This window comes from Myripristis murdjan, chromosome 10, assembly GCF_902150065.1.
Source record: "Myripristis murdjan chromosome 10, fMyrMur1.1, whole genome shotgun sequence".
NCBI classification, from domain to species: Eukaryota; Metazoa; Chordata; class Actinopteri; order Holocentriformes; family Holocentridae; genus Myripristis; species Myripristis murdjan.
Genome location: NC_043989.1, coordinates 27932116 through 27945166, shown reverse-complemented (window position 1 = coordinate 27945166; position 13051 = coordinate 27932116).

The window sequence follows — 13051 nt, the reverse complement described above, 5'->3', positions numbered from 1 at the left end:
GTGTGCTGAATCACTCCACCACCTCCAGAGTCATGGCGTCATCGTACTGGTGTTTTATCCCAAAAAAAAAAACAAACAATAAATTATCTATCTAGCTAGTTATCTACCTATCTATCTATCAATTGTTTTCGTACACTATATAATTGCCGCTCCTATTGAACTGTGCACATTAACATACATTTGGTACAAATCTACATTGTCCAGCTATTTAATTTTACTCTTATACTGTATACAATTATATACTGTACGTATGAGGGAAAAGGGGTTGGTCTGAGATATGAGACATAATTGCAAAGCTTTTTAAGAGAGAGAACAAGGTCCAGTCACAGAAAAAACAACTTTGTCTCTGCTGTTTGTGACATGAAGCCACAAAGCCTGTCTTGCTCCTATTAGTTTTGTTCAGTCAAAAGTTTTTTTTTATTATTATTATTTTCTGTTTTTTGGCCTGTAGAGCAGAACAGGCTTTGGAACTAGATGACAGATTAAGGAAGAGAGACAGAGTGAGAAAAATCAACAGTAATGAAATAGTAGAAGCAAATTTACACACATAGGCAAAAAAAAAAAAAAAAAAAAAAATTACAGTAAGTGATTTAAACCTGCAGCAGGCTGCAGCAGCTCTGCAGCTACACATGAGAACTATAGAACAAGAAAATTATATATTGAAAAACTGGAATTGAAAAACCCATAAGTCATATAAGATGATGTCAGCAAACTGAACACAGCGCACATATGTTTACCAACCATGATTGCTTTAACCCAAAGGACAACAAAGAGATGAGAGAGTGGAAAAAATGCCATGTTAGTGAGTGCAACTTTTTCTGGATGAGAGCTCACTCTGTAGCTGCTGTTAACGAAAGCTATTTGTCAACAGAAATCATTGTAGGCAAATAGGGGAAACCTATAGTATCTGAACTGGGGAGGGGGGTGGGCAGCTCTTCTCTGACTTAGGTGGAGTATATGTGGATATTTTTAAATGAAAACCTCATCTAGAACAGCTTAATCTACTACAGAGTCCTGAAATCTATAAATCTATATTTTCAGTGAATCTGTCAGTGTGGTTAAAGATTTGTTTTTGTTTTTGTTTTTGTTTTTGTTTTCCTGATGCAAATCCACTTGTTTCAAGAATTCTGAATTTGAATTCTGATATGGGTATTGCATGTTAAACAAGAGGGCACTCAGTAAGGTGCAGTAAGTCTGTATGTTTTTTGATGCATGCATTTAACACATAATTAATTTTCCTTGTAGGGACAGTGGCCAGAACATGTTTATTTGGGGGGAAGGCTTTATTTATTTATTTATTTATTTATTTATTTATTTATTTATTTATTTATTTAAATCTGCATGGCATAGCATGCACATAAAACTATTTCAGGTCACTCTCCCTTTAATTCACTTACTCAGGCTGCTAAATAAGAACCAAATTGACAAGTGCACCATTAGGGCTATAATTTTTTATATTACGTTAAATAGATAAAGGAATCTGACAGGCATTATAGGCATTACACAGTTTCTGAGATACATAATTTGTAAAAACCTTGTCAATAATGATGCATTGAGGGATCTAAACTGCCCACACAGTGTATGAGTTGTTAGAAATGGCACTACATGAACCACCAACAACATTAAATTACCTTTTACCGGTGAAAGTATCAATAAGCCTCTGAAAGGGGCCGCTCTTCTAGTTGAAGACTTACTAACTTACTCAGCATATTGTTAAGGGCAGCATAGAATAAAGAGGAAGACTGTCCTTGTCCTACTCAAGACAAGCATGTTTCTAAAATAGGTCATATAAATGATATCTTACTTTGGAGCAAACAATGCTACCCCTGCTGACTTGTTAGCATGATATGCTTGGTGCCTTTGGAGTCCTCAAGGTCTCTACTTTCACATGGCACTTCTCTCTTCATGCTATGTTAAAAAAGGACCGTGCTGAGAAGCCATGGAGGCTCACTTGGTAGAGCACGTACTGCTTGTTAAGGCTGAGTCCTGACCACGGTGTCCTGGGTTTGAATCTGAGCCCAGGCCCTTTGCTGCATTTCGTCCTCTCTCTCCCCTGCCTTTCCTGTCTGTCTCTACTGTAACTCTCAAATACTGCAGAAACACCCACATTTTTTTTTGCCCATGACATGTTGGCTGATGAACTCAGCCGTGAGCAGGTTCAGTGGTTCAACAGTACACTCAAATACACTATATGGACAAACATCTTTCTGATTTCATAAACTTACCTGTGATTATGTGACTTTCAGCCATATGTGTTGTTTTTTCCCTCCATCAGAAACAGTCGGCTGTGTGCTAGAGCGTTCTCTCAGGCTCCACCTGGCTTGTACAGGGAGGTGACTCTGACTCTAAATGCTCAGTTGCCTGAATTTTCTCTGAGACATTCAGTGCTGCTGAGGTAAATTAGCTAAAGCAACATCTGGAATCACTGTCCCAGTTACAATGTAAGCGGTGATGTAACAGCTTAGTCTCCCTAGAGAGATATATTTTGCCTTCATTTCTGCTTTCCATATTTTTCTTTTACTTTCCCATCTTAGGCTGTCAAAAGAGCCTTTGTTTAGGTTTCACTCTAATTGTCCTGATAGAAAATGTAATAGACTGTAAAACCACTTGATCATTTCACAAAGACATTTGTTTTTACATAAGTCATTTATTATCTGTATGCCATTTGTGGAATAATGCGCTGCTGGCATTTTTTTTTTTTTTTTTTTTTTCATTTCAATAATTTAGACAGCCCTTGATGAATAATGTGCTAGACGAGTACCCACTTTAGATAATAAATAAATAAATAAATACAATAAAAAAGAAAAAAAGCATAAAATGATGATAATAGTGTGATTCAGTTCCTGTAATTGGTACTCTGGGCTATATATCTCTGGGCTGGGTAAAGATTTGTGAAGAAGGGAGTTTTGCTTGAGAATAAGTTTTAAGTCTCCAACGTGCAGCGGATACAAGTGGAATTGTTTTCTGTTTGGTATAATGACAGTAATTTGGTTACCAGTGAGCATATACGTAAAGTGTTTTGGTGTACCACAGAGATAAAAGAAAAAGAAAAAAAAAACTCCTGATTCACTATGAAGGAGACTATTCAGAGTGACTGAAACAGCAACCATTTTATTGTGATGTAACAACCACACGTCCTTTGATGCTACAGTCATGCCAGACTAAGTGTAAGCTAATTCTTTACCAAGACAGCTCTTGCGGCCAAATTTCTTTTTTACCAGGCATTATGTGACACCAGAGTTTGATTAGTACTGGTTGACGTCCATATGCAGCGGCAGATTTAGCTGAATGCTGCATGTGTTTGCCTCTGGGAACAGCCACTGATTTCCATTTACAGGCTCAAGCAAAAATTCAAGCGTTGCCTTTTCAGAAAAGCTATATGGTGGAGTGGTGGGTGCTGCAGAATCACACCCCAGCACAGCCTCTGTACTAAAGTGGAGCAGCGCCTCAACATCCTCTTCCTCAAGCACGGCATCTGCTACGTGCCACCTGCTAAAAGAAATATTTTACCAACAGATCTGGCATGGCAGACATTTGACACCCTGCCAAAAATTCGTCTTTTGAAAGTGACAAGTAAAACATCTTTATCTTTTAAGTCTGTTTATTTCTGAATTTTGCACAAATACCCCTCCATGTCATTTCACTCATCTCTCAGAATCTCTTGGTCTTACGAGTTGTATCAACAGTTGTGCTATCAGTAGCTAGGACTGTATAGTAGTACTGTACACTACACTACTTCACAACTAAGAAAATCTGGCATTAGGCAGAAAGTGGCACTGGTCTACAAATGGCCCTCACGTTTTAACAAAAATTGTTGCATCACCACTTCAGAGTCATGATCATTCATTTGTCCACACAGTATATTAAATTTCTTTGGCAATTTCAGCAAGTCTAAAGCCTGATTCATGCTCTCGTATACGGAGGGTTTGCGTAGCAAATGCATCCCTTGCAGGCCCTCTGCGACCGCTGCAGAGACGTGCCGCGCACCTCCCAAAAATTTTAACTACACAGACCCAACGCAGACCACAAAAGCTATGATTGGTCTGCCGAACTACATCATTTCTGGCATTTCGCTCCTCTGGCTTCACTTCCTGCTTTTTAAAAGAACCTTTGTTGTGATCGGATCTCAACTCGTCAATTTTAATTTTGGCTGTGACTACAACAGAGCCGGTGGGTAAACAAATAGAGCTGCGACCATAGATGTCACAGGGTCTACGTAGGTCTATAAAAAAAACGCTGTGCCCCCTGCCGTTTTAGCAAGGAATTGCATAGCATACTAGACCAAAAGGACGCAGAAACATGATAGGCACACACCATCTGAGGGGAAACTGCCTGTACGTTGTGTCTAGTGTCCGCAGAACCATAATTCAGCCAAATAATATATAATAATAAACTCAGCCAAAAAGCCAAATGGAAAAAGTCTTTGTTATACACTCTTTGGCCAGTAGAGGGCAAACTGAGTGACATGTAACTTGCTCATGAGAATTTCTGATGTCACAAACATAGAATAAATTGTTAAAATTACAGAATAATTAATTACAGGCCTACAACAACAACAAATTATACACAATAAAAAAATATTGGAGTACAACACAGGGTCTTAATCCCTTAAGATCACTTATGAGAGCATGTCACTGGTTAGTATCCTTTCAGCCAAATCCATGAAATGAGAATGGACACCGCAATGTCTGTGTACCAACCGCAAAACAAATTTTGGGCTTTTCATAATAGTCACCAATGAGTCCCTTTTCTAATTGCATCACTTCATTCCCTGCCCAGTACAAGTTCATCCCTCCCTCTAACCTCGTGGTGACCTTACAGAAAGTGATGTTGGTGGAGTGGTGAACTTCATGAAATCCCAATTCCACCTTTTAGACACACAGTTGAAAATCTCTGTCTGGGAGGTATTTTAAACAAGACCGTGGTATACATTATTACACTGCATTTAACGGGGAAAGAAAAAACATGCAGTTTATGAGCCGTGATCACACTGGTGCTTGCAGAGTGGGCATGCATTAAAAAATGGCAGACTCACTAAAATGACTCACACAGCATCTGAAGCCATGATCTCTTGCTTCATCAACCATGTAAACAAGTGTTATAACCATCAGGCCCATTGAGTCAACTGTGCACTGCTACTTACTTAAGTGGCTAAACCAAGAGGAAGAACAGTGGACACTGCCAAGATCTATGTTCTGTTTTCCAATATTGGGAGATACAATTTAATATAAGATTCAGTATTCCACATAGTTCAGTATGACCACTAACAGGAAGGAAAGAAACCTCATCAATCACATTTTAAACTTGAGCCCTAATAATAACTGTTGAATTACTGGTGAATTGGGCTAAAATAATCTTGATAGCATGCCCTTACTTGACTTTTGGATTTATCATGGAGCATTGTGCCCCTGGTTGGCTGGTTTTTGTAGTGGAAATAATGAAACTGATGGATATGGAGTCAGGTTTGGAGGACCTGGCAGACCTGGGGGTGCAGTTATGTCTGAGACTCTACTAGCTCTTATTTGCTTGTTAACTTTCTGAGGTGTATGGATGTTCTGAGGCATGGAGGCCAGAGTCGAAACTGTGGCCAAAGGCGATGGATGCATCAGGGCCGTAACCCCCTGCAGCAATATAGCTGCCTCAGTCAAGCAACTGAAATTGCTGTAAACAGGGAAATGATGAGAAACATAAGTTTACTTATAAAAACGATAATGTTCCTTCTGAAATGAACTAAAACAAAACAAAACAAAAAATGTCTTATCATTGCAATCAAAGTAATAGTAATTTAAAGCCTCTGGGCTAATCTACTAGTGCCATTTTTGAATTATTTCTATCACTACTGCTGCTGCTATTACTACTTGAATTACTACATTTACAACTGCCACTATAACTAATAATACTGCTACTACTGTCAGGCCTACTACTATTACTGTGACCTGTACTTCGGTTACTTGCACTACTGCTACTACTACTGTTAGTAGTCTAATAAGTTAGTCTAAAAACAAAACATTTATTAAACAACAAAACAGTTAAATGTAGAATACAGTAAGTGGGAGGTCTTGGATGCTGGTGAAATACCAGTAGTCTTATCGGTTTTTGTTTGTTTGTTTTTTTTTCACCTAAATTGGTGAGGCAGGGCAGTTATTACAATTTGAAAGTTAATATGAATGTCACGATGAAGGCCTGTCTCTGTAAATAGGACCAAGGACCCAGTGGGAGCATTTGCAAAAGAAGTTATGAACATAGATTAATGCCACTATTACTGGATTTGAAAAAAAAATGATAATGATGATTAACAGTAATTGAAGAAAAAATAGAAAAACTTTTTGTGCATTTAAAAATATTTAACTGTTACAACACATACACTAACTGATGATAATTCATTTAAAATAATTAAAATATATTCAAAAAACAACGTTTTTTTGTTTTGTTTTGTTTTGTTTTGTTTTGTTTTGTTTTGTTTTGTTTTGTTTTGTTTTGTTTTTTCTTTCAAACAATTTTTGAAAGGTAGCTCAGCAGAGTCTGAACTCACCCACTGGATGACAGCAATGAGTGAAAGGTGGCACTGCCTGATTGATTACATTCTGCAGGTCGAGCAGAGGTAATTTATCCCATCACACAGGACACGGCAAATAAAGCAGAGCGGCATCACCGAGCCATATGCAATTTTCATCCCTCTACTAAAAAGCCCTTTTGTGTGTTTTTCATTCTGATTGGCCTCACAAAAAAGAGAGAGAGAAACTGCAACGTGCTGATCTGATTCACAAGAGATACTGTGTAAAAGAAAAAAAAAATCATAACCACCTCTACACTTCAAGCCCAAGCATCATTTTAAAATGTGAGGTATTAAGCTCTAACTAAAACCACTGAATTTATTTGCTGAGAAATAAGGCAATGTACCTCTCCAAAACCTGATCTTACTACTTTCAGAACAGCATTGACATTAACTGGATATATTTTCTTTCTTATGCGGTTTGCTTTGTAAACCTAAAATTACATCTAAACCCAGTTGCAGCAAAGGCCTGATGACCTCTAGCTTTCAGCCTAAACCTCAAATTGGTGCTCTGGCTTTTGAGGAAGGTGATATAATGGAGAGAGAGATAAGAGGGGCAATAAAACTAATAGAGCAAGATAGGGATTACATGCACACACACACACACACACACACACACAAAATAATACTCTTACATGGACTTGGCTTGTATAGAGCTATGGTTCACACTGATACCAGGTCAACACAGGTCAGCCTATTGTATTACATCATAGGATATGAATGCAAACAGAAAGATATAAAGGACAGACAATAGCCTTTAAATAGACACTACATTAACAGAGCCATCCATGCTACCAGGCATTCAATCCAGAGAGCCCTAGGATATGAAATTAGGCTGTAATATGATTAGGATAGGATGTAATAGGATATGATTTAATTTGATGGACTGAGCTCATATGAGAGAGAAAGAGAGGAGACAGGCACAGGGAAGGGAGAGAGGTGTCTTTTGTGCTTCTCAATGGCATGATGTGATCAGGTTTTTCTATTACGGCTGCAGTGATGACAGCTCGACAATACCGCCTGTTGGCGCTCAAACTCAACTGTAGGCAGGAGATAAGAGCATAGGCCTGCTACCTACTGCTAGATCCCTGGGTGTCTCCCTGCCTGGATTTCTCTCTCACTCTCCTTCTCTCTCTCTCTCTCTCTCTCTCTCTCTCTGTATGATTTACACTGAACTGGAAGACATGAGATAAGAGGACAAACTTGATTCCTGCAAGAACATCCTGGCTCTCTCTCTTTAATTACATTTATCTTTATCTTTCTCCTCTTCTCCTTGGTTTAAAAAAAAATCCTCATGTAATTCAACATATGTTTTGGACGCTTTATAATTGATCTGGTTGCAATGCTATTCATAATTATGTTATTCCCTCTTTCATTGCTTATCTAGACAAGTTAAGAATAAATCACAGTCCACATTGACTCATAAAGGTATGCAAAATTTTGCTCCTCATAAAGTCCCAATGTGGTATAAGGTGACAGCCTCAGCACTGTCTATCAATTCAAACAGCGATGCTCTGTGTTGCAGGTAATAGGCTAACTGTGGGTGGAAGTTCTTATCTCTAACCACCTGCAGTGAACTCAATCTGTATGTTCAGAAAGTGCCACGCACACGGAAATCTACCGTCATTGTTGCCAGGTCTGTGTATTATATGCGCCTCTGGGCTCGTTTTTTCTGTAAAGCTGCTCACAAATATTGGGAGCTGCAGGTTGGGGTTTTTTGGGCTTATTTCTAAAGTGCAGTTGCTTATTTGGGCTTGCTCCCGATATGCCTACCGCTAAATAAAGTTTGATTGAGCTCCATCTAAGTTGTCAAATATCAGTCTATATATTGTAAATATTCCTATAATCAGGGGCGCCGTATATGGGGGAAAAGTTAGGATAACTCCAAGGGCCCTTGCCTGACAGGGGCCCCCCAAAAAAGGTAAAAACTAATATAAAATTATTAAACCATCATCGAGTAAATACATTTTTTTTTTCATGGGGCCCAAAATTCCTGGCAAAATTCCTGCCTATAATACTCCCTCCACCCCTTCTTAACTTTCATTTTCATTTATCCATTCTTCATTTTTGTTTGGCCAGTTGGTTTGGTTCAACTTCTTTAGACTTAAAAACAAAAACGCATAAATTGAGCAAGTGGCCTCTCTCTCTCACACATTGTGTGAGGTCACCTGGTTTTAATTTTTTTTTTTTTTTTACGCCAAGTCGCTTCTTTTGGGCTTGTTTCCATAGACCTGGTTGCTTGATCCACTCACAATTCTTGGCAACACTGTCCACCGTCTGTCCTTACTCTGTCTACAAGCCAATATGATCTCATCATGTAGCGAAGATATATTTTGAGGTAGCCAATGTCTTTAGGATAGTGTCTTGGCTCAGACACAAGTTATACATTTGACTAGGCCTTTTTCAAAGCATGTAGTCTAAGTGGCTAACATTAGGTATTAAGCAAAAGAGCTAAATGTTGCACATCTACTGTCAAGAAAAGTTAAACGTGTAGTGTAAAAGTTGTGCTATTTGTATACAGATTGATGAGAAAGTGTTGGCAAGTACATGCTGTCCATTCTTGCTGCCATCAACCCACCAAAGATATACATCTATATTGTATCCCTAGTGAGTGTGTGTGTGTGTGTGTTTGTCTGTGAATGTGTGTGTGTGTTCATCCAAGGCTAACCCACTGGACAATATGTTCTTTGTACCTGGATGACTCACCGGCCACTTGCACAGATCGATGTTGACAAGGTCAGAAAATACTCGTACAACATTTCAATGCTCCACATACACACTGTTTTGCTCCAAAGTCAGTATCAACTCTATAAAACAATCGTACCTTAATAATCCACAACAGATCGAAAGCGCCCTTGAATTGTAAACAACCATGAACAGAGACAGAGAGGCAGGCAGAGAGAGAGACAGAGAAAAAAGGAGAGATGTTCTTCCCAAGGCCAGTCTCTTGACAATTGGCTCTTTGTATCTGGCATCTTTTTTGTACACCTTGTTTACAGACACATGTTTTCAAGGATTCAGTCTTAACCTGTTTTGAGGCATTACTCCAAGAATTTTAATTATCACATAGATGCCTTCATCCAATCATCTTAATCAAGGTAAGGTCTTACACACATCTAAAAAAACACTGCTGTGAAGACTGATCAGCTTTCACATTATTTTTGGGGGGGCATGGTGGTCACTAGTAGGTTTAAGCCGGTTGTGTCACAACTGTAAACGAATTTGCATCCAAAAACCCAACCTCATTAAACATGTTTGCATGCAGAATTTTGAAATGGAGGGCTGTGGTTGTCCATGTTTACCATATCCCATTCTCTTAAGACAACACATCGCCATTTCCATTTCCAAACATTTACTTCTTTAAGAACAACTGGGCAATTTACATTTCAGATGCCCTACAAGGCATTTAAATGGTTGACCTTTGTCTCAGCATCAGGGCATGTCGCGTGTGGAACACGGAAGCTGGAGAAGGTTCTTTTAATCTGCTAGTAAACCCATAATAATCACATGACTTTGTTATTTTAGAACATATGACCAATGGACTCAATTCAAGCCAACAAATTGGGACCGTTCATGAGCCACATTCCCATGTCAAAACATAATGACAACCTGCAGGAAGCTGGTATATGAGTTTGTTTTTAGTTTAGTTTAGTTTAGTTTAGTTTAGTTTAGTTTAGTTTAGTTTTGTTTAGTTTTGTTTTGTTTTGTTTTGTTTTGTTTTGTTTTGTTTTTTTCCAAACCCCCAGTTGGAACCAGCCTTCAAGGCATCGTTTGTTGCCCTTTTGAAACACCAAATTCTTGGCAGTCCTTGAAAAACTGATGGACAAAACACATGGGTGCACTGCCAGTTAACACTGTCTCTGTTTCACGATGAGCCGTGAAGTGAGAGGTTGTACAAACTGACTTGTGGATGTGACAAATACTTGTGAGGGTTTATATTGTGTTTGAAACAATAGCCAGTCACCATATTCAAACTTCCAAGTACACCTGGCTAACCAGAGAGATCAACAAAGACACTGCTGATGTATTCACATAAACCAGAGTGGAAGATGCCAGTAAACCAGTGTTTTGCTTGCAGCAGACAGCAGCTTGTTGCTGCCAAAGTTATTCTACACAGAATGCAAAATGCATTGTGTCTTGATTCAGAGAGAGACCACTGGATTATCAGAAATGTGAGACAGGGCTTTTTGGCAGCGAGTGTTTTTCTTTTGCCCCTTTTCAAGGAAAGGTTCAATGTGTTGAATTTTGGAGGGAAATACTGTCTACAGGTATTTATATTTCAGTATTTCTGAAAAATAGACAGCCACTTACTAAGTTGTCCTTTTGTCAACCACTTGTATCACTTATTGAATTTTGCATCATTTTGAAAGAGTTGATGATGCTTCCTCAGAGAGCAGATATCTAATATTATCATAAAACTCTCACCTAATCTTTGATAATGGTCATTCATGATAATTATCACTCCATAAGCTGTACTAAATGGTTTGAACAGTTTTAAGGATTATGGTAGAGTGATACAAAAATAAATGAACATGATCAGAATCTCTGCAGTATATGCTACTGCTGAACATTTTGAAGCCGGTAGTCACTAATCTGTAATGGATTATATTTTGTGAGTAATTAACCCCTACTGGAGATGAGCAGTCAATATAATGCTGCTGAGCTGCTTTAGTTGTGTTCCAGTCATTAGTTTTTTCATTAATGCAGAAATGATTAATTGTGACACAGATAGATGACCGTTTCAAAAACAACCCAGCCATTAGCAGAAAAATGGAAAAATAGAGAAATTAAAAGAGAAATCATTTTGATGTATGATTACATGCAACAGCAACTATAAACAAAATGAATAAATCAGGAGCTGCAGACAGATGCTGTTCCATCTTCCAACTTTAAAGGCTGGCCCTGCACTGTCACCACTTCATGTTGTGTTATCCAGTAAAGTGAGACAGGAGAGATGGAACAAAGACAGAGACAGAGAGCAAAAGCACTTACTTTTTGAAAATGTACATTTTGTATCATGCTTTTGCAACAGTTTTTCCAATAAAGAGTCATTCCAGTGAAGTAACTGAATTCAGTGAGAGTCTTGGCTATAGATCAGTGTTTGTAGCTTCACTACACCTGTGCAAAAACACAGAAACTGATTTTGAAATACGATTATGCACAGCATCAACTTTAAATGCAAAATAATATAACTTCTGATGGAACTCACAAATCCTGGATAACAATAACATTTCACATTGTGACATTCTGACACGCTATGAACGAATTCATTCAGCAAAATATTATTTTTCCATTTTCAGAAACATTTTGCTATCTAAAAATTCATCCCATCAGTATTTCCCACAACAGAGGATTCTGTCCTCCAAAACAGATTTATTTTGTAAGCAAAGATCTCAAGATGACCGATTAGTTTCATTGAATCCTTCAGTATTCTTGACTTTCATGCCAGTAATGGTCTTGCCAGAGGAAGCCTCATCTGTTCAAATGGTGGATATCTCATCTTCCAATGAAGCACTTTATATTGTTTGCTGACAGAGACACAGACAGTGAAAGAAGGTCTTGATGGATGGATGGATAGTGGAACAGATGACTTTCACTTAACCATTTTTTCCCAAAAACTACAGATCGTCTTTGATATTTGTATGATGTTTCATTTATTTAGTGCTGCATATGCTTAATATTTTTGGTTTCTTCTTCATTTTGTAGAGTTTCACAAGGATTTTAGTTCATTTTTTCCATTCTTGTCATAATGATATCTCTCCTTAATGAGTTGTTCTAGTGGTGTAGCTGTCAGCTGAGCTGTTCTTAAATATTCTACTCTTTTTTTCTGTACTCTGTCGCTGATGCATCCAGTGAATACACACATATATTTACCCATGTAAATTATTAAAGCTTCATCTTATCTTACAGGGAAATGTCCAAGGAAATACCTCTGATATGCCATGTTGAGTGTGTGGGTGAGGGAGTAGAGAGAAAGAGAGACAGAGTTCACTAAGAGCGAAAGTGGGAAATATCCCACAGTTTGTGTGCGTCATCAGAGACGCTGTCACCAACTACCGTAACCTCTTAGACTTAAAGGGTCAGTGTGCCTTCTGTTAGTTTTGAGAACATTAGACCACCTACAGGAAAGGAGAGGAGAGGAAATGAGAGAAGAGAAGAGAAGAGAAGAGAAGAGAAGAGAAGAGAAGCTAGAACTGTACAAATTAGATATGTTAAAGAAACACCAATACTGCAGAGGCTTAGTCCATTATATGTTGGGTGATGAGAACACAAATGCCACCCAAGTGTCCCTGGTAGGGCTGCCCCTTGAAAGTCAACGATTTGACTCATCTATTGTTAACCCACTGCAGTCAGCAAAGAAGTGTGAGTCAAGTGTTTGTTTTTCTTTTTCTTTTTTCTATTTTCCTTTTTTGAAAGACACTGAGAGTCAATTGCAATGCCACAATATACAACAGATCAACTGCAGCCCAAATGTCGCCCATTTGTGCCAAAAACGAA